Below are 23,814 nucleotides of genomic sequence, written 5' to 3'. Positions count from 1 at the left end.
ATACGGACACAGTACTCAGAACCAAAAAATTCAAGCACATCATATGGAAAATATTTATAAATAGTACCACCTCACCAAGGGTTTACTATAAATGGAGGGTTTCCATATTAATGTCAGCTTATTTTCTCTGACAAAAACATCTCAAGGAAAATTTCAAGTGACTATGTTACTAATTCATTTAATTTCTATGAGATACAAAATAAGGGTAGAGTAGAAAACATTTATACTTAAAGGTTCTGGATGGAAAATTTTTATTTTTATTAGGCATTAATTAAACTTGACCTACACAAGTGAATCCACATCGAACTAAAACATTTAGTTCTAAATTGTTTCACTACCCTTTCTTTCATGGAACAAAGAAAATAGCTGTAACTCATCAAAAGCAATAAATTTGAAATGCTCTCTTTGAGGAGACCGCAATTAGGACTCCAGGCGAAAATCGGCACAAATCATTTAGGCAGTGACTGGAGACAATGTCATCCAAATTGTAAACTATTCTTCTGGAATGACAGTTTTCCAGTGGTGTACATACAAAATACTAAATACACATATACCTGGAAAATTCTTCCCTTTGTTTCTAATGCGGTGATTTTTACGTCAAGAAGAGTGTTATAAATGATTCCGAACTGCGTTTCTAGGTGACAGGAGGTAATGCCTGTCAGAATTAAAAGAAGATTTTTCACCCTGAAAAGCCATAAAAAGTTGTCTCTTCCTTCGATTTGTGTGGTGAGGAGAGAAGTCAGGGATCTCTTCTGTCATTGCTACTACCATGAGGGGATCCAGCCCAATGACAAATCTGATGCACAGAGGAGACCGGTCAAAAGAATTCTGATAGAAGAAACCAGATCCCAAAGCCTTCACAAGTCTCTGGATCAAACCTAGCCTGAAAGCACACTATCCCTGGACTGTTGAGGATCATTAGCCACTAATGTTTCCATTTTTGCCAAAGAGAGTTGGGTCAGGTTCTCTGTTGCTTGCTAGCAAAGGCATCATCATACAAATACAATGAGTAAAACATCTGGACTAGGTGCTTCCCACTTCCAGGATCTACCTGCATGCCCTTGAAGAAGGCATGACACCAAGGAAGGTTGTACAGTCTTTCACCCAGGCTGCAATTTTCTCCTTAACTCACTCCCTCAAACTGAAAAGTAATTCTGCTTCTGATGGCTCAGGCTCACAGGGGACCCCCACGAAGAGAGTATCAGGATTATGAAGTCCATACTATTCCCCCACCCTGAGATCCTGGTTAAATTACTAATGCGCCTAACATCCGTTTCTTCATCATAAAACGGTTAACGATAATTCTTATGTCAGAAGGTTGTTGTGAGTATTACATGAGATACTGCATTAAATCACGCAGGACAATACCCAGCACTTATAAATACTCCTCAAGTCTTGGCATTCTTATTAATTTACTAGCAGAGTTAAATTTCCAGCAGCTATAAATGCAGGCAAACATAATATTTACAAAAGTAGGTACTTGACTTTTATTATTTGAGCTATATGAATAACAAGTGTATCAAATCAGTGGAAAACAGTTATTTAATTTTTCCTATGCCCAACCATGTATGAATATATTGTCTCCGTGCTGGTACAACTTACAGCATGAAAATATTCAAAAGGCGAACTTTTAAAACTTGTATTTAGTAAAATAAAACTTCAGTAGCATATCAGTGTTGTAAGAATTTCTGTTTTTTACATGTTTACATACATGTAAGTGGCAGAATGGCTAGTCGTAAAATGCTGCTTATTTCTTGGTTTGTCTGAAGGAAAGCCATTCATGCCCTCAGCACAGCTCATGAGGGACATCTAACTAACTCTGAGAAACAAATGTGAATATGCTCTTGTCAACTTCAGAGAGAGCCTAAAACACCAAGGAAAGGGGGAGAGGGACTCCCAGGGATCACCTTCTCTTGCAAAAACTTGATGTTCCTGTTGCTATTCATTGTTTCCTCTGATCCTATAGAACACTGATTGAAAATGAGTGTATTTCCAGTCATTAGTAGTTGGCTTCAAAATCAACAAGTTATTGGGAAAATTAACACACGCTAAAAGCAATTTCCTCCCAAGAAAAACACGTTATTAAAGTTCCAAACGTCCGTCTTGTCTGCTAACTTCACGCAACCTGAAACTGTAATGAAAGTTCCAGGTGGTAGAGGAAAAAACCAGTCACATCAGAAAGTAGGGAAACCTCTGGGGTAAGATCCAGTGAGTGACAGCGAACAGTCCCTTTGCAAACTGGCAAGGGGTGAAACAGCCACACCAAGCCCCGGACAGTGACCCAGCACCACTGATGAGTTTGGAATTCACCTTATCCACCCTGCACTTGAAAATCCACATATCACTTCATACCCACGGATTCTCTTCAAATGCAGGTCAAATTGCTGAGGTCTATTCTGCACCCCCTACCCCAGCATGTTAAAAACCTATTGTTGCCCAAGAACTTCCCCAGAATTAGATTAAACAACACATATACTCCTTTCATTTCAGACTTAGTGCCTGGGTTGTACCACAGCTGGGTGGTGGCAAAAAAACACTGAAAATGTCCACATTTGACTGGTGTGAAAAAAATGGTCTTAAAGCTCACAAATAGCTGAGGCATTAAGCTGAGGAGAGAGAGCAGCACGGTGCTCAGCTGCTGAAGTGTGGTTCTATTACTGCAATTTTTAGATACTTATCAACATTCAATTAACGTCAATGATATGATATTAGTCACTGTTAACACTTATTAAGCACCTCTGCCTCTACTGTGCAAAGTGCAGAATTCCAGTTATTAAGGTAGAACTTGAACTGCCAGATGGCACCTTCACTTGATTTATGCTTCTCCTCGAGAATCTGCTTCCATTCCAAGTGAATCGCCTCGTTTCAACATATTTGGCCTTCATTTTTATTTAGTCCCGATATGCTTAAGAACAAGCGATGCACGGCTGGGTCATCATGAGTCCATTTATATATGAAAACTGATAATAGAACACATTTTCTACTTAGAGTATCTAGTGAATGAGAAAGATTTCAATGTGTTGAAAGAGATTAAAATTTAAAGCCAGAACATAAAATCTTTGGAATGGCTTCCTTTTCTTATCTCGAGGGACGATAAACAGAAGAAAAGGGGGAGAGAATAGGGAAGAATTAGGAGGGGGAATCTTTGAAAATGCATGGAAAGTATTCAGGACTATGGAAATAATTTAGAGAACTGGTTCTCTTTTCTGAAACTGGAAATATCCTTGTTTGAATATGGAGTGCTTCCTCCTGCTAACTGCTGGCAATCTAAATGGTACCAGACGCTAGCTTTTGAGATAGCCTCGTTTTACCCTTTGCTGCTTCTTGTGTTAAAGGGTAAATCCTGGCTTTGCTTGACAAAGGCGGGTTCCAAAATGATCACTGTGTAGAAGCACCTACATTTTGAAGAGACCAAGGAAGGCAGGAGCCCCTCACTGCATGGTGTGGACGGCACTGAGCACTTAGGGTCTGCTCAGGGGAGGACGGCCAGGATGGCTCGCCCGCGGCTCAGCCTGTCCTTCCATACCGCCCTGATGCCATCTGCAGACTGGAACATGGAGCAGTTTCCCTGAGACCTCACAGAGTATGGACGAGGCCAAGCAATGGCCAGTATCACAAAAAGCAGGAACAAGGGGCCCAGAGGGGTCCAGTGGTACGTAGGAGGTCTTATGAAACCACGAGAAAGATGCTAGATTAAAGCAGGTACCTGTGCCCTTTACAATGTCTATATTCACTGAATTTTCATGACAGCACTGAAACTTTATATTTTTACAGATGAGAATGTTAGATGAGGCCAAAAGTCACACGGACCATAAAAACCGGACATAGAATTTTAAGCTAATTTTCTTTTATTCCAGAATCCCATGAATTTCCACTTATCCATAGCACCTTTCAGCCCATGAATTCAGCTCTCCCGTTTATATATCCTGGGACAAATCACTTCAAATCAGTGGGCCTTGGTTTTCCCACCTATAAAGTACATACCATAATCCCTGCCCTGCTATCTTTCCTAGTTATTTTAAGAAATTGGGTTGTGATGATTGCTGTACAACTATAAATGAAACAAAATTCATTAAGTTAAAAAAAGATACTGTAAATGCAAAAAAAAAAAAAAGAGTAAAACACATTTTAAAAAAAGAACTAAATGAAGAGTTTCCCAGTGACTGGGCGGGTTCCTTTATGGTGTGGCACAGGTTTGATCCCTGGCCTGAGAACTTCTGCATGTCATGGGCGTGGCCAAAAAAAATGCAAATGAACTTACACATTTGAAAAGAATAAAAAATGAAAATCTTTGAAAGCTGTAAATGTTAACTCCACGGCCCTTTTCAGTAAGTTTCACAGATGTCCACATCCCAGGCGTTTTGTGTTACGACAAGTTCTAATGGGAATTTGATCTTCCATGAATATGGGGGCACATCTGGCTTATTCTATTCATCTTTAAGTGCAAGTATATCCTGCCTTCCTGAAGGTGATCCAAGTTGTCCTCTGTGACCCCACAGGACAGACATCTGCTAAGGCCTCCTCACACTGTGTCATAGTTTGAATGTACTTATCTCTCAGATTAGAGTGGGAGGCCCTTGGAGTCAGGAATTCTTTTTTTTTTTTTTAATTTTTTGTCTTTTGCATTTTTTTTAGGGCTGCACCCACGGCATATGGAAGTTCCCAAGCTAGAGGTCTAATAGCCGGCCTACGCCAGAGCCACAGCAATGCCAGATATGAGCCACATTTGTGGGATCCTTAACCCACTGAGCGAGGCCAGGGATCGAACCTGCAACCACATGGCTCCTAGTTGGATTCGTTTCTAATGCACCACAATGGGAACTCCAAGGAATTCTATTTGTATTTGTTCCTGTACTACAGGCTGATGTAACAAACAAAATCCAAAATATGTAATGGCTCATTCACAGTAGCAGTCTAAAATGAGTGTCCTGGAGTTCCCACTGTGGCTCAGTGGGTTAAGAACCCAACATGGTATCTGTGAGTATGTGGGTTCGACCCCTGGCCTCACTCAGTGGGTTAAGGATCTGGCGCTGCCATGAGCTGTGGGGTAGGTCGCAAATGTGGCTCAGATCCCACGCTGCCATGGCTGTGGCATAGGCTGGCAGCTGCAGCTCCGATTCCACCCCTAGCCTGGGAACTTCCATATGCTGCAGGTGCGGCCCTAAAAAGACAAAAATAATATAGAATAAAATGAGTGTCCTGACAGATGGGTGGTTCCTCTCAATTCCAGAACCTGAGCTCTTTCCATCTTAAGAGCTCACCATCTGAAACAAGGCCAGCATGATTATCTGCCTCAAGCTGGCAAAGGAGGGAGCACACAGAGGGTCATGCATGGGAGGATTTATGAGTCAGGCATGGACGTGGCACACAGAACGTCCACCTACATTCCATTCACCAGAACTCAGCACGTGGCTCATCTGAGTACATGAGAAGCTGGGAAATGCAGTCTAACAAGGAGCCCTGGAAGAACAGGACAGAGGTCTGGTGAAGTGCCTGCCAGTCTCTGCCACAGTCACACTAGAAACCTCAGAGATGCTTCCTCATGGACGAATGGCACATTCAAGCCTTGGCCATGACGGGGAAAATCTACTGTATCTAAAATAGAGTATTTAGAATAATTCACTTAAAATGAATTAATTCCATGTTTGCCTTCCTTTTTCTAACTGAACACCCAAATCCAGTGTTAAGGATAAAAAGGAAACAAACTATATTACCTGGAGAAAGAAGGAAAGCATCATAAGCAAAGCCCAAAGTTTCACAAAAAAGAAGCACCCAAAAATAAGGGTATATGATGGAGAGGGAGAATCAGAAAAAGGGACAAAATTCACTAACCATACGTTAAGAAAAGATAGAACACGACAAGGTCTAATTGCAATTTATTTTAGAATGCCACATTTTTATAATACTAAGAGATAAAGTCCTATCATGTTTCTAAGCTAGACTTTTATGTCATAAAGCATTGATGTTGATCCTTTAATATCTAATCAGTTTTTAAATCAATTGAATTTAAACACTGATCAAATGCATGGCTGAAAAAAACACAAATTTTTTTACTCTAAGTCAAATCACTAAGAACACTTAAGAAGGAATGTCTTTCAAAGGCATCATAGAAAATTCTGTAGTATGTAAAATATTTTTTAAAAAGCCTATATTTGACCAAGTCAAGATGACTAGTGCACTTAATTTTTACTAAAAGAAATCTATCAAGTGTAAGTTGAAGCTTCAGTAGGAAACTAGGTGCACATGCCAGTGTTTCCTCATCACTGGGAAGTTGCAGGTGATGAAAGGCTGTTGGTAATGCCAATCCAGAGGACCTTTGAGCTTGAGTGGAATTCGCTTCTCCACACAAGCTCTCAAAATAGGTTTATTTCTGCTATTTCTCTGTCTATATTTTAAAAGAGAAAAATGACACAGGTTTTGCAGTTGCTGGTGAAATAATTACAGTTGCATAGGCAAGGCATATAATTAGTTGAAGAAGAGGGTAAAAAAAGACTTCACCTACACTACGTGGGCACAGAGTAGGATTAACTGGGAAACAACTGCTGTCTATATCTTGCACAGCTGTAACCAACCCTGAGGCCAAAACAACCATGTCACACACACACACACACACACACACACAACAACTGACTTAGAACACAAAGAGAAGATAGCCTTCTTCAGTGAAAGAAGTAAACTCAGTAGTTATCTTCACCCCATACATGCAAGCAAATATCAGAGCAGAAAGAGGAAGGAAAACAATGAAGTGATTCTTCCTTTTCTGTATCAAGGACAAGTACACTTGCCCAAGTCACAGGGCAGAAACCTCCTTTCTGGGCGCCCTGTGTGCACCCAAATCCTCAGGGACGGGAGGCTATGCGTACTGAGGAAGGAATCAAATTCTCTCATTTCCATATAAACCTTTGTTGAACTCTTAAGCGGTTCAACTTCTACACTGAAGGAGCTCTTAAGCATGAATATGAAAAGCTGTTTGTACCCGTTTTCACAACCTTTTAAAGTTATTTTATGAAGCTTGCAAGCAAGCTGACAATGATACAGCACAGCCAACTCCAGTTCAAATATTAACTGCTCATGGAAGCACAATACCAGTTTACTTTTACCCAAATGTATACATTCCAATTGGAAGAATTTGCTCACAGCTAAAACAACCAGCTTGGTGGTAAAGAGCTCAAAGGAATTGGGAATAATTAAAAGTGAGTAGCACACATGGCCAGCCTCATTCAATATCAGAAAAATATTGAACTAGATCGATTGTCCCACCAAGGGTGGGGTTTTGGAAGGTATGTACAACAACAGGTTCCAGCTCGATGGCAGCATAAATTGCAGAGCATCAGGGTCCACAATTCTAGCCCCTTTGGGGCCAGGGAGGTAATGGAAATGTGCGGAGTGGCATGGTGAACCCAAGAGAGGAATGTCTAGGAGCCAGATGTCCTGCTTCCACGTGAATTTAATGTGAGGGACTGGGCTTGTCCTCCCAGAATTCATACATTGAAATCCTAAACCCCAAGGGGACAGCTTTAGGAGATGCAGTCTTTGAAGGTAACTGGGTCACTATGGTGTGGCTCTCATGCTGGGATTAATGCCCTTGGAAGAAGAGACCCAGGAGCCTTTGCAGCCCCTCTCTTCGCATCATGTGAGGACACAGTGAGAAGATGGCCCTCTGCAAGCTGGGAAGAGGGCCTTCACCAAGAACTCGACCGTGCTGGTACCCTGATCTTGGACTTCCAGCCTCTAAAACTATGATAATACATATCTGTTGTTTATACCAGTCCATCGTATTTCTGTGATTGCAGCCTGAGAGGAGGAAGACAGATGGCCAATGGGAGAAGGGCAAAGTCAACATTCTTTTAAGGAAACACAGCAACCTAATAAGGATGTGTGCCTATGTATAAGGCCATTTCACCTCATTTTGGAGAAAGGCTGAATGAATCACTACAGGAAAAGTGCAAGATGTATTTTGAAGAGACTTAAGAAAGATGAGTGGGAGACTATCAGTCCTTTTCATTGACTCCATAAGGTCTGACCACTACCATTTCAGCCCATGCCCCAAAAATAAAAAGAATAAAACAAGAAACATAGTCAACAAAATCCTTTCACATAGCACTAACAGAATGTAACCTTGTATAATGCTAGCTTGTGAGTTATCTACCCTTTAAGATGAACTAGATGTAAAATGTAGACCAGGGAACTGTAAGCAGAAGGGTAATTACTACCCAACTAATATCCATGACCCTGGGCCACTTCCGGCTGCCCCAGCATCAGAGCACAGCCTGTGCTCCCCAGGAAGGAAAGGGAAGCAACTAAGGCCAATTTCCAAGGAGCCCTCCAACTCCTCCACATTCTCTGAGATTCCAAAAAGCCTCAGAGAGTATAATGGTAAGAAGGCAAATCCCCTCTCCACCTAATGCAGGATCTTTTGACACCATGGAACTTGCTCTTTCTTTTGCTGTTAGAGAGGAGCAGAGAGGCAAAGGGGTTCTGCCTTCAATTCATCTTGATTTGCTCTCTTATCAAGTAGGCAGTTTTACAAAAATAAATCTTCCACTCTTCTTCTGAAAAAGGAGTTTATTTAGAAAAAAAGATTCCATGTGAAAACAGTTTCCAGAAGCAACATTATTCATAATAGCCAAAGCCTTGAAACAAATCAAATGTCCACCAACTAGTGAATGAATAAATAAACAGGATATACCCATACAGTAGACTATTACTCAGCCGTAAAAAGGAAGTACTGAAACATGTTCAACAGGGATGAAATTTGAAAGCATGCTAAAAGAATCTAGAGACAAAAAGATTACATATTGTCTAATTCTATTTATATGAAAAGTCCAGAATAGAAAAATCCATAGAGACAAAAAGTAGATTAGTGGTTGGCTGGGGGTGAGAATGGGGATTGACTAAAAATGGGTATGAAGGATTTTGATGGAGTGATGGAAACGTTGATAAAACGGACTGGGGAATTCCTACTGTGGCTCAGCAGTAATGAACCCGACTAGTATCCACGAACATGCGGGTTCAATCCCTGGCCTTGCTCGGTGTGTTAAAGGTTCCAAAGTTTTAGTGAGCTGTGGTGTAGTCACAGACACGGCTCAGATCTGGAATTGCTGTGGCTATGGTGTAGGCCAACAGCTGCAGCTCCAATTTGACCCCTAGCCTGGAAGCTTCCACATGCTGCAGGTGTGGCCCTAAAAAGCAATAAATAAAAAAATAAAAAAAAAAAAGAAGAAGAGAGAGAGAGAGAAAGAAAAGAAAAAAAATTGACTGATGATGATGATAGCACAGCTTTGTAAATATACTAAAAATTACTGAATTATAAATTAAAAAAAGAAGACAATTTCCAGAGAAGGTCTGAGAAGGCTAGGTGTCTCTTGACCTAGCTTCACCCTCTTATAAAAATTTTTTTTTTTTTTTTTGCCTTTTCTAGGGCCACTCCCACGGCATATGGAGTTCCCAGGCTAGGAATCTAATTGGAGCTGTAGCCGCCAACCTACACCAGAGCCACAGCAACGCGGGATCCGAGCTGCGTCTGCAACCTACACCACAGTTCACAGTAACACTGGATCCTTAACCCACTGAGCAAGGCCAGGGATCGAACCCTCAACCTCATGATTCCTAGTTGGATTCGTTAACCGCTGCACCACGACGGAAACTCCAAAATTTTGAGCTCATATTCAGGCATACTAGAGCTCTTCAGACTCTGCATACATTTTATTCTGCCATCTGCAAAGGACCCAAAAGGAATCTGATAGACTTATGAAACACCAATATGTGGGGTGCCAAGATTCTCACCGTTCGTTCATTTAATATTGAGCACATACCATGTTTTAGGTGCTGTGCCTGGTGCTGGGTCTATAACGGGGAAACAAATGGACATGACCTCTGCCCTAGAGAAATTCTGTTTAGTGAACCACCCTCCCATGACAGGTTAGCCTGACTATTCACTACTTACATATAGACTAATACATCTACCCATTTACTTCCGCCTTCATTTAAAAAGCAACATTTAGGTCTTGGTCAATGCCAATATGACCCCATAGCGTGAAGCGGGTCACTGCTCTGGAGATTTGCCCTGGTTCCACTGCACTGTCAGTACTCCCAATGCACTCAGCAGACTTTGGAGAAATAAGGCATGAATGGTTTGCATCCTCAAGTAGCTTATAGTCTCCTTTGCGAGACAAAATATCTACATGAAAAATAAATAACAACATAGTTGGAAAAGCACTGCGGACAATTCAAAACTGCAAATACTTCATAAATAGGGTGCCCAGAAAATTTATTATCCAAACCATCCAAGCAAAGATGGGCACTATTAAATATTTAATATAGAGACTTTCCTTGACAAAGGAAAACTAAGAATCTAAGGTCACTTTTTTCATAAATACCTTCTTAGGAGTATATTCTGCAATTTAAAAATCACATTTAGTTCAAAGAAATATTTATGGAGTATTTGCTGTATTCAAAGCACTAGGACAGGCTCTTTCAGAGGGAGACTTTGGAGAGGAATTCACAAAGATAAAATAAGACACAATACTTGACCTCAGAACTTATTCTGAGGGAAATGACATAGAAATTGCTAACATGTTCTGAACACACACCATGGGACAGATGACCCTATGCTAAGCTTCCTGTGTACACTATCACATTTAATCATCAAAACCATTCTCAGAGGTAGGTGACATTATTGCCATTTTACACATGAAGGTTTATTGTGGTTAAGTAATGGTCCAGGGTCACACAGGTTGTAAATAAGGAGCTGGCATTGGAACTCAGGACATCTCAATGCAATGCCCCAGTTCTTAGTCTGTGACAGTCAAGATTAATCCAAGGAGGTAAAAATGTATTTATGGCTGGAATAATCATGAATGGGTAAATGAAGGACAGTGATGTTAGATGTGGTCCTTGAAGAGTTAAAAGGATTTTCAAGACAGAGATTAGAAGGGGAGGGAACCCAGGGAGGTGGGCTATTGAACCAACAGCCTAGAGATGGCAAAGAGGAGGTGAGCAAAAAGAAGTCAACTTGGCTAGTATTTTGTAGCTTTGTAGAGCGGAATTGAGAATCATAAGGCTAGGCCAATGTTGCCTACATGCTTAATTTAAGCAAATATGAAACTCAGTTTGCATGCCCTGAGTACACTCCATATTTAATTTGCATTGAGGCTGACAGTGCATCCAGATCAAGATATCTTATAGGCAGACTGCCTCATGATGCTGGACCAAGGGGGCAGCTAGAAAGAAGACAAGCAGACACGTATTTCATCCATATACAGGTAGGGAGCCAAGCTGGGGTTGGATGCCATCCTAGGAAGTCCCTGTAAGTTGAAATGATGTAAATCAAATCTTATTTTTCCCTAGAAACAATGCTATAATAAGAGTGACATTTCCTATCAATGTTCCAATAGAAAGCACTCCAAATACCATAGCTAATACTATAGCAAACAAAGGTTAGGTCCCCAGTGTGAGGTTAACTTCTGCCAGAGATAATCAAGGTCCTTCTCTCCTGCTCCTCCTTCAGGACTCCACCCCAGCACCATGTCTTCCTTGATGCCTTTGAGAACACTCTCCCCACTGCTCCCTGGGCACGGTGCACATGCAGCTTTGGAAGCAAAGCAGGCATGATGCTGTGTTAACTGCTGCTCCCTGGGTCTCTCCTCAATCGGGGCACAGGAGTACGTTTTGCTCATCTCTATAATCCTTCATCCCCAGGGCAGGATCTGGCGCACACTTGGCTCTCAATAAAAGTTTTGTGGTAATATTTTATTTTATTTTATTTCATTTTATTTTGTGGCCGCACCCATGGCATATGGAAGTTCCCAGGCCAGGGACTGAATCCAAGCCACAGCTGCAACCTGAGCTGCAGCTGCAGCATTGCTGGATCCTTTAATCCACTGTGCTGGGACGGGGATCATACCCATGCCTCTGCACCAACCTGAGCCACTGCAGTCAGATTCTTTTTTTTTTTTTTTGTCTTTTGCCTCTTCTAGGGCCACTCCCACGGCATATGGAGTTCCCAGGCTAGGGGTCTAATCAGAGCTGTAGCCACCAGCCTAGGCCACAGCCACAGCAAGGTGGGATCTGAGCCGTGTCTGTGACCTCCACCACAGCTCACGGCAACGCTGGATCATTAACCCACTGAGCAAGGCCAGGGATCAAACCCACAACCTCATGGTTCCTAGTCAGATTCGTTAACCACTGAGCCATGACGGGAACACCAGATTCTTAATCCACTATACCACAGTGGGAACACAGGTAATATTTTATTTTAAAAGTAGTTAATATTCCAACTTCTTGTCTACTAAGTATATTTATCCCTTTCAACAAACCTGGGATATGCTGCTTAATCTCTCAGAGTAGTAGAACTCAACCTGACATCAGCTCTGCTTCTTACGAGGGGTATCACCTTGCACAAATCACTGAAAGAAATCTCTGAGCCCTTTCCTTCACATCTTCCATGGGGATAACAATACCCACCCTGTAGGCTGTGTGGAGACTCGAGTTTACGCTCATAAGAGTTCCTAGCAATTGGATGGTCCTCAAGAATGACATCGATTATAAGCACAATGCTAAAAGGACAGATGAAAGTAAATGTTGATATATGTAACTATATATGAATATATACACATTGGTTTTTAACTTTTTGGTGTTTTTTTTTTTTTTTCCTTAATTCAGAAACCTCATACAGACATAGCCCATATCTTTGGGTCTACAAATCATTTGCCATGTTTCCAATAAGAATCTTGATCCAACAGGCAAAGAAAAATACCCAAAACATGGCACAAGAGGTAAGGTTATAAGATTATATAAGGTCTGTTTTCAATCTGACTTCTATGTCATGGTTTTCTGAGAAGAATTTTTTTAAAAAAATTAGCGGGGAGGAAAGAGGATGTTTTCTCCACATTAAATATTTAAAACAGATCAATAAGGGCACTTCGTATCAGAAATTCTGCAACAGTCTTCCAAACAGTAAATATGTAAGAAAATACGTATGCCATATTGAGAAAAACCCACAGGGAAAATGTGTTTCTGAAACGGTCTGCAAAGAAAAGAATCCAGGGGTCTAGCTTCCTGTGTAAACAAATGTCATCACATTCAAAGAACAGTACATCAGGAAATTCTCTGGAAGATGTCTATATTTGAGTGTGCGTTTGTGTGTGTGTATGTGTGTGTGTGTGTGTGAGAGAGAGAGGCCATCTGACAGCATTCCACCACAGAATGACCTCAGGAGCACTATAAGACAAATCATTAAAAATACAACGCATGTAAACTCTCTTCCATTGTAGATGCAGAGAGGTTAGTGAAAGCAAAATGATCACTTAAGATCAATTTAAGAAACCTGGCTTCTTACAAATAGGAGTAAGTAGGTGGATTTGTCCAAACCACGCTATTTACATCTTCGAAACCCTATCATTTAGTGCAATGGCTAAAATTTCATGCCTGTCACAAGTCTTTCCCCTCCTCCCCCGCCGCACAATGTGGCTGCTTTTGAGAATGTCAGATTGGGAATAAGGAAAAGAAAGAGCCAGTATTTTGAAATCTCACAAACTCAAAACTGAATTTAAATCACACAACTTTGAGTTTATTTGAAAACAGGTAAAAGGTTTCAAAAAGGAACAGCCAATGATACTTTCACATCGTGCTATGAAAACACTTCCTAACACAGTCTCTCAACATAGATTTCGCAGACCTAATTCCCTATGTTAGGGGTGTACATGGAGTTAAATCCTTTATTTAGCAATTATCTAATAGCACCTTGAATTCTTCAGGCTAATGAATATGATAAAAATGAGCAAATCAATACTAAAATAGGCTTTGACTCAGCCTCCGATCAACCTGGAGTAGCAGGAACCAGATGTATTCTTCTGCCTGAAAAGCACCATAAAGGCAGATGACAAAGATATGACAATAGCTTTCAAGACACTGGACACCTGGCAACAAATGACAGTGATCTTTGAGAGAAAGGAAACAAGTGAGGTGAGCCCTGAAACTGCCCCAGATTACTACCTTTTCGCCACGGTCAGGAAGGGAAACTCAGGAAGAGATTAGCAGTCTCCCTGAGTTGAAGGGCAGAGAGGCTAAGGTGGTCAGGGATGACAGAGCCTGGTGAGGAGAAGAAGAGGGTTTCCAATAGCCAGAGTGGACAGCCTCATCATTTACAAGGCATCAGTAAGAGTATTAAGGAGGGCTTTGTTTTAGTAGGAGGAAAGATTAAACCTAGACTACATGTTGCCCTGATTCTGCCTAAGAAAGTTTAAAAACAAGATTAAAAAAAACAAAAACAAAAACATTTTCAAGTCTCTTACCTATGTCCAATAACAAAACTCAAGAATATTTTTAGGAATACAAAGTCTTTGATACCCAACGTGATAAAGTTCTAGCATCCAATCTAAAATTACCAAGTCTGCAAAGAAGCAGAAAAATATGACCCATAAAGAAGAGAAAAATTAATGTATCAAAAGCGACCCAGAAATGACACAGTTGACAGAACTTGTAGAAAAGGCCACTAAAAGTTATTTTAACTGTAATGTTAAAGAAACTAGAGTAAAGAACGAACATGTTAAGTAGAAGCAATTCAGAAGGTATTTTAGAAGGCTCAAATTGAACTTTGAGAGAGGACAATCTCAAAATCAGAGAGGAAAAATATACTGGTTGGCAGATTAGACAGTGGAGAGGAAAAGGCTAGTGAACTTGAAGATATAGTAAGAGAAACCATCCAAAGTGAAAGAGAGAGACAAAATACTTGGCCCCACTCAAAGTCCACAATTCCAACAGCATGTCTGAAAATTAAGAGGGCAATTGTCCTAAGGCTGAGATAAAATCCAGTATATAGTTGAAGACCCATTCATTTTTTTTAATAATAAAATTGTATGATACTATGGACTAGTCTCATGTTCTAATCTTTCTATTGATGGTTTTTACATACTGTTTATAAGACTTGTCACTGCTATAGAACTTTAAATAATGATTAATAAAACTTATAAATAACTTTACAGTTTTAAATAACCAGTGTGACTTTACCAGCTACATATATATTACTATATTCTGCTGGAATAAAAATCCATGGGCAGGCCATTAATTTTTCATAATTGCAGAAAATTATGTTAATGCAAGCAAAATTGTTAGGAGAGTTTATGTCACTTGAAGGATTAATTTTTTTTTTTTTCTGAACCATCTTTCAAGTTGCTTCTCCCAGTTTTTGCTGTTGAATCTTCTGGATTCTTAAAACATTCACATTCAATATTTTATTACCCTAAATACACTGGAAAATAAACATTTTTAATTTTTCTTAAATTTTCCCTTTAATGTAGTAAGAAACAGTATATTGTTAAATCATTTCAAAGCAATAACTTATAAACCACGAGACATCTAAATCTTGATGCCTCTTCATAAATTCAGATGTTTTACAATGGAACATATATTCAGCTCACTTCACATTCTTTCTTTTATTACGTTATAGAATGCATGGCAGGCCATGCTGATCACTGGAGATACAATGATGAATAAGATACAGCCTTCAAAGAGTTTATGGTTTAGGGTCGATTGGTGAAAAATAATTTTATATCATATATGTGGTTGAGTATGGACAAAGCACTAGAGGAAGAGAAGTGAGAAGGTGACTAATTGCCAGGGTGAGAGAAGAAGGAAAAGGGACGTAAGAAAAACTTCACAAGAGGGGCAACTTTACATGTTGAAATATCTATGGAAATTCACCTAATAGAGAAATTGGAAGTGACATTAGAGGCAGAGGAAATAGCAACTATAAATGCACAGACATATGAAAAAACAGGATATATTCTATGAATAAATAAATTTGGGTATTACTGAAGTATCAGTTTTGTGAGGAATGACAGTGAAATGAATAAATGATATAGGAATTAAAGCAAAGTACCTTGCATGATATGGTAAGAATCTGAATTTTATCCTAAAGCAGAAGGAAGATTTCTCTTTTAGAAATATAGCTTTGGAAGCAGTGTGGAGAACATATGGGAGTTAGGTGGTGCTTAAGGCAAGGACACTAGTCAAGAGTCTCCTGCAATAATAGTTCAAGGACATACTCTGAGGAACTGAATAGGGCAGAGGAAGGAGGCGCTGATTAAACAGATATTTAGGAAGAAGAGCCAAAATCTGGGAACTGGTTGTGTGTGTGTGACATGAAGGTTCACTTCAGGATTCCAGCTGGGATGACTAGAAGGATGATGGGGCTGTTAATAGAAAGAGGGAAGGGGGACAAATCTTGAGGGAAAAACACAATTCTGGACATGCTGCATAGGAAGCTTATTGGGGCTACTTAACCAGAGATATCTAGTATAGAGCCAGAAGTGCGGAAGTAGGAGACTAGAGCTTCTCCCACAGAAAATTTCAATCTTCACTAAACTGAAAAAAATGAAAGGGGATAAAAACACTTGGTCCTTATAAACGTGGAGAATAACAAGAAAAGCAAGGAAGTCTATGACAGAACTCTGCAGTGCAACATTTATTGGGCTGGTGGAGGAACAGAACCAATAAGGGAGAAGACTTAATCAGAGAGAGAAGTAGAAAAACGAGGGGAGAGTGGTGTCAAGAAAACCAATTGAGACTATTTCAAGGAGGAGAGAGTTCAAATGCGACAGAAGAGTCACATTAAACAAGAAATAAAAGGCAGTCACTGCCATGGCGCAATGAGTTAAGAATCCGACTACAGTGGCTCAGGCCGCTGGCTATGGAGGCGCTGGTTTGATCCCCAGCCTGGCACAGTGGGTTAAAGGATCTGGCGTTGCTGTAGCTGTGGTGTAGGCTATAGCTGTGGCTTGGATTCAATCCCTGGCTGGGAATTTCCATATGTCACAGGTGCTGCCACTAAAAAAAAAAAAAAAAAAAAAAAAAAAAAAAAAAAAAAAAAAAAGAAATGAAATATGTCCACTAGACCTGCCAATCAGGAGAACTTTAGTATGAAAATTCACAGTGGAGTACTCCTAAAAAGATAGGAGATGAAGTACCTAATATCGCTAATATAAATTAATCATTAAGAATTTCAGTGACAGAGGGTTTAGTCAACAGATTATATTAATGTTAATAGGAACAACTGTGATTTTTAAAGAGTAAATATGGAGTACTTACTGTCAGGCACTGTATTAAGCACTTCATGTGCATTATTGTAATTCTAGAAAGTGTTAGATTTCCATCAAATTGCTCATCTTCTAAACAAAATATCCAAATTGGTTATCTATACTTCAAGACTAAGACTATGTGGAGTTATCATCATGGCTCAGCAGAGAGAATCTGACTAGCATTCAGGAGAACACAGGTTCGATCCCTGGCCTTGCTCAGCGGGTTGAGGATCCGGCGTTGCTGTGAGCTGTGGTATAGGTCGCAGATGCGGCTCAGAACCTGTGTTGCTATGGCATAGGCCAGCAGCTGTAGCTCCGATTTGACCTCTAGCCTGGGAACCTCCATATGCCATGGGTGCAGCCCTAAAAAGACCAGAAAAAAAAAAAAGAATAAGGACTATGTCTTGTCTCATGCTTCCCTTTTCCTCCTATTTAGGAAAGGAAACTTTGAGCAATGTAGTAAAAATTCAGTATCTTTTGATACTCTTAAAAATATATTGACTTCTTGCTATAGGCATGACTTCATATTAGACCACAGAAAAGATTTTTTTACACTCTCAAATTCTACACAAGTTTAGGGGTTCACTGAAGAGACAAGAATTTCAGGTGAAAATTTAAATCATGGCTTGAAACATCAATTAGGTACCCCGGCATTTATAATCGTACTACATAAGCTTAGGAGAGGAGCGACCGCTATGAGCTAGTGTTGTGAAAGAAATATTTATGCAGCTGGTAGAAGTTAAATAAGGGCTTGAAAATTCTGACAGGCAGAGACAAGGCTTTCCAGGAGGTGGAAATGCCTGAGTAAAGGAATGGCGTGCATCTCTCGAGTGCCAAGAATTCATGGCCAATGATTTACTGAGCAAAGCCTTCAACTGTACTGGGTCTTTGCCCCCAATTCAGCCCATTTCCAACATGTATTTTTCCTTCCCCATATTTCCTAAATTGAATTCTTCATATCTCACAGGCACGAGCCTCTGTTCATCTTCTGTCCCAACTGACAACCTCCTCACCACCCAACACCATCAGCACCTCTCTGGATCCTCAGTTGCATTTCTGCAGCAACTTCCACTGGTCCGATTCGCCAATTGCTTCAGCCAGTGTTCTCCTCACCATTTTCTAGTACTCTGAATATTAAGACTAACAGCTTCTTTCTTGATGGCAAAAACCTTCCCCAGACCACCAGATACCATGCCCTACTTTCCACATTTTTCTTTCTCCTCTCTGCACTCTCTCCGCTTTCTCCAACCTTACTCAGAGCTGTGTCCTCACACTAGTTTGCTCCAAGACCTCCTGCAGCCAACTAGACATCTCTCTCTTCCAATCCTCCCAGGGCCCATAAAGTCATTCTTTATGCTCAAGGCTCTAAATCAGAATTTACTGCTTGGAAACCATTAATCACATATAGAAAGAACAGAGCTGACTGCCACTGCTGAGTTATTCAAGTCTTAAGACAATGTGGTTTGATGTACTTTTTAAAAATTTCGGTTGCTTTTAAAAATATTTGTAACAGCTGCAGGATACACGCGCGCACACACACACACACACACACACACACACACACACACACGGAGAAATGGAGAAATGGGAGTTAAAGAATGATAGCTCCTTAAAGACGGGCCACATTTTTGTTCAACTTAAATTGAAAAACATTAGCAAGGGCATGTCAGGAATTAATTCAAAGAAAGGCAGATCAATATCTCCTTCAAGCTATGGTTCAACCTCAGATTCTAAATAATAAAATATACACCAAGGCTTTGGGAGCCCACATTTTCTTCTGAGAGTCAGATAATGTATAGATACATAACATTTTAGTAATGTAACAGCACTTATTTTCCCCAATTCCTTGGTGACTAACCTGACTGAAATCTCTAGCCAAAATACTGTGGCTCTGATTTAGAATATACTCCGGATGTAGCCAAATACATACTTTCAGTTTGAGGCTGTGTTCTCTCACTAAATTTTACTGCAGCTATATGCATTGCTCTTCTGAGATGATGAGTGGTCACATAAACACGATAAAATTACAATTACAAGCCCAAGTCCAAATTATTTGGTTTCTAATAAGCATGATACTATCACTATTAATTTAACAAACAGGAAATGCTTATGCGTCTTAAACACTATGCTGGGTACAGCACGCACCAAGGGAAATAAAACATCACTGATACGATACAAGAGCCTCCGAACGCACACCTTTAGTAACCAATGCATGACAACACAACTTTAAGAGTAAAGGAATTTGCAAAGCAGTAGAGGAACACTGCAGGGAAAGTGAAAAAAACAAAAAACAAAAAAACCTGCAAAGAGAAATTGCCAAAAGATGCGTAAGAAAGTGACATTGAAGCTACATCTCAAAGAAGGAAGGAAAGAAGAGAATGAAAGGGAGATATATAGAGCATGGATGATTTGCCAGACACACAAGCGACATCTTATCCCCTGCCAGCATTTTAAAGTGATGAAATTGAGGCAGGGCCCCAAAAGTCACTTGCTAAAATGTCACAGAGCCAGCTTCAATGCCAGCTTTGTATGTTCTGTCCACTGTACAAGCTCCCTTCCATTGACAAGGAAGTATTTTCCAGGTGGAAAAGGGAAAGAATTATTATTGCTAAAGTTTCTTTAAAAAAGGCCTCTTATAACATCTTTACTTAAACTGAATTAATATTTTCATTCTAATGTCCTATCTGTCCATCAAAAGCTTTAAAAACCTAGTCCAAGAAAAAATGCCTAAGGTCCAAGGTCACTTAAGAGATCTGTGAACCTTTAAAAACTGCATGTAAAATGCGTTTGTTTTTTTTTTTCTGGGAGAAAGGGTCAAAAATTTCTATCCGAGTCCTAAAGAGGTCTGTGAACCCTTCCCCACAAAAGGCTAAGAATTATTGATTTACAGAGTGTTTTGCCGGGCTTTTTGACATTTTCCTAAGAGCTCACCAAATAGGTAAAATCTAGTTTCATATGTGAAGAACTACATTTCATATGAAGTAGGAAGGAGTGTTAATATACTCATAATGTACCAACTTGATAATGACACAGTGAAGTGACCCTTTCCCATGTTTCTAATAAGTACTCAGGATGTTAACAGTGAAAGGATCATTTAGAAAGCTAATTTCCTTTTCATCATGCTTGTTAAGTGTTTACTTTAATTCACATCCTGTGTGACCCTATGGGAAAATTTTTAACTAATACTGGGGAAAATCCCATAGGGTTACACAGGATGTGAACTGGGCCTGTACTGAACTACCTTTGGCTTGAAAAATAAAATTAGATAGGTGAGTTTCACTTTCTGTTTGTCATAAGTTCCACTTTCTGGTTCCCAAAGTTTAGATTCAGAGCCTCTGTGTGTTTCTGAAACGGCAGCGCAAGAAAGTCTCGCAATTCTCACTCTCTTTTTTAAGGGATGATGTCTCCGGGTGGTAGAGAGAAATCCTTTTTGCAAAAGATGCACATGGGCCATGGTGCCCGTCCGGGCCAGCCTGCTGGAGCAGCCCCAGCGCGCTCCTCCCATACCTGTGCTCACACAGCTCAACTGCCCTTTCCATTTCCTGTGGAGAACACACATCATACCACTTCCCCTATAGAAAAAAGAAAGCAGCCCAGCTTAATTGCTGATGGAAACACTGTCATACTTTCCACTGGCCAAGCTTGAAACCATTACTGATCTAACCTTCATTAATTTTTCCACAACAATTTGCAGAAATGTCAGGAAGCAGCTGCATGAAAACTGATTAATTGTCCTTATCACCACTGCTTCACCAGGCTATATATACATATTTTTTTTTCCAGTTTAAAAATAAAATTTGGGATTTTTCTGTTTTGATTGGTACTGATGGTGGTATGTCTTCGTCTGAAAAACCCAGATCTATTTTTGACACTTCCAGTGGCCCAACATTTTCAAATCTGGAGGAGACCCCATAAAATCTGGCACAGCATCCATGAGGGAAAAGATTGCTTCCTGCCGATTACTCACTTATATCTGTTTAAACAGACGCTAATGAATTCAAGTCTTAGGGCAACACTGCATTTATTAGTCAATCATAGAAGCTAAAATTCACTTCCGAAATGTGAGTTAGAAAATCAAGTGCCCTTTTTCTATTTTTTCACTTTCTTTTCTCCCTCATTTTAGCTTGAGCTACACCATCTGTCTCAACCTATCAAATAATGTGTTGTGCATGGCTGGCAAAACCAGTGGAACAGTACACCTCATAACCCCAAGTATGTAACCAGTGAGCATCTATAAAGTGGTATGCAACAGAGTCTGGCCATCTGGGGATAACTGGTTACAGCAAGCTTAGCTTCTCAGCCAGCCCTTGGATTTGCAGACGTTTAACTAGTTGCCAAAACATCAACTAGTGTTCAAGAAGAGAAATACTAGCATTTTTTTTTCAAAACACAGGAATTCAGATATAATTTTCTGAATTTTAAATTTTCAAAGATGTATTTGCCAGTGTTGCTGATGAGATGACTTCAACAGCAAAGATCAAAGCACTGTCAATGTCCCTGAATTGGAGACAGAGTCAATCCAAATCAAGTATTTTGCAGCACTACTAAACTTTTGGGGGTATGAATGTGTTTTTCCTTCACCAGATTGCCTGAATACATAGAAGCAGGAGATTAAAGCTGCACAGATTTTGAACCAAATGACACAGTACCTTTCAGAGACAGCTCTGAGACTGGAAAGAGTTCCTCTAGTATTGCACTAAAATAATTCAAAGGCTCCCTTCATCCTAGATATGCAGGTTCCTAGTCCAATCCCAAACCAAAGAAAAACAGAGACTGGACAATAGTGTAAGACACTGAAATAGTAACTGGCCATGTGGCACAGTGGTCCAGCTCACGGACGCCAGAGCCAGGACACCTCTTTCGAACCCCATCTCTGACACTACATAGACATATAAATAACCTCAGTTATCTGTGCCTTAGATTTCTCGCCTGTGAAACAGGGGTAATGATAATATTGTTAGAACTGGTAAGAGAAGGTGCTTAGAAATGGCACTAAGAAGTGCAGTATAAACATTAGTACTCTATTTCTCTGTTGACATTTCGGCCTGACATTAGTCTAAAACGGAGGAAACCATGTAACAGGAGTTCCTTAATTAACTTAAAAAAGCCCGTGGGGGTGGGAGAAGAAAGCCAACCGGGTGGGATGAAAAGATTTCCTCTGCTAGGATGGGGATACCGACATTGCCTGAAATACCACCACTAAATGGGGTCAAGCAACCAGGATTCAATGTTTTACTCTTTCTGTTGCCACCTCAGGTGACTTAGGACCCACGCTTTGTGATGATGTGGGACCCAGGGACAAGCACTGTAGAGATGACCAGACCTCACCACCCCCACCAGTGGGCCTGGAGGTGAGAGGTGAGAGGAAGGGCACCGCAGGCCAGGGAAGGACAAAGAAGGAAGCTGACTTGGCCTCCATCATCATAAAAGGGTTTGCTGAGTTAGACAAAGGACCTCATTCCCCTGACACCAAGACCAGGACTGAGGTGCCAAGAAGCCACACAGAACAGGAAGGACACCACTTTTAACCCCTGTTCTGCTGGATGACCTTAAGCAACTCACTACCCTCTTCAAGGCCTTGACTTTCTGCAGTAAAATGGGAGATTTTAATTAGATCAGAACTTCTCAACCCTCCGGTCACCATGAACCCCTTTGAGAGTTTGATGAAGCCAGGGGATCCCTTCTTAGCATAATGTTTTAAGCTCAAACACATAGTGTTATAAAGGATACCAATTATAATGAAATAGTCACCTCAAAAAAATTTTTAAAACAAATTTGTTGACAGGAATGTATGCGACTCTATTAAAAAGTAGAAACAAGATATAGCAAAGGAGAATAGCCACCATAATGTTGAGTAATCATAATTACAAAGATACTTTGGGATAGTATTCACAACAGTTATATGACATGAAAATACCTGGGATTTCTACTGGTGACAAAGTCACAGACATTGCTAAAATTACTGTTATCTGTTGCCTACAATAATGGAGGGTGTGCTGAGATGTTCATGAAAATAAAGTTTTAATTTTTTTTAACCAAATACTCAGACCCTCTGAATTCTATTCATTTGTGGTTAAGATCCTCAATTTAGGTGAATAATAATTCCCTTTATAATTCCAATGATCTAGGATCAATGACTAAATTGCTTCCCTAGCTTCCTCCACAGAGAATATTCACAAAAGGAAATGGATCAATCCTATCCTTTCCCATGTGTGGGAGAAAAACAGATTTATGGGATAGAAGTGTCTCTCCTCATCCCCATGGAAGTGAAGGGAGTATTTATTGACTTGGAAATGAGCTACCCAAACACTCCCAGACCCTCTCAGCCTACAGGCATATAGAGATGAAGTGGCATCAACGCCAATTAACCACAGCTCCTGTTCCAGCCCCACCTGCTCATACAAGACCCCCAGTCCCCTTGAAAAGTCCCAACCGAGTATTTCTAGGATGCCAACAAGGGGGACTTACAAGAGCCCACAGGGAGTCTGACAGCCAGTCACAACACCATCTGCCGTTTCTTCCTTCCTGTGCCAGCTCCCCCTAGTGTCCTCAGGAAGGAACTGTTCTGCTGCCTCTGCAGATGGTGCCCCTCAGGAGTAAGCTACAGCAGCAGAGCCCGGACTTCCAGGCAGGAGGGGTTCCTGCCTTGGGTCCCATGCTTTGCAAAGCCCATATACCTCAAATACACAAAAGAAATGTATCGACAGATACATGGACACCCTTGTCACTGGCATCT

General features: G+C 40.5%; 1 protein-coding gene across 14 annotated transcripts in view; it reads right to left on the bottom strand.

Annotated features, from left to right (window-relative positions):
* Window positions 1–23,814, bottom strand: part of HIVEP2 (human immunodeficiency virus type I enhancer binding protein 2) — a 196,265-nt gene that overhangs the window by 46,794 nt on the left and 125,657 nt on the right. The window lies entirely within an intron of this gene.

The sequence above is a fragment of the Sus scrofa genome, chromosome 1 (assembly GCF_000003025.6).
Source record: "Sus scrofa isolate TJ Tabasco breed Duroc chromosome 1, Sscrofa11.1, whole genome shotgun sequence".
Taxonomy (NCBI): domain Eukaryota; kingdom Metazoa; phylum Chordata; class Mammalia; order Artiodactyla; family Suidae; genus Sus; species Sus scrofa.
The sequence above is the reverse complement of the archived record's forward strand: the minus strand, read 5'-3'. Positions and strand labels throughout refer to the sequence as shown.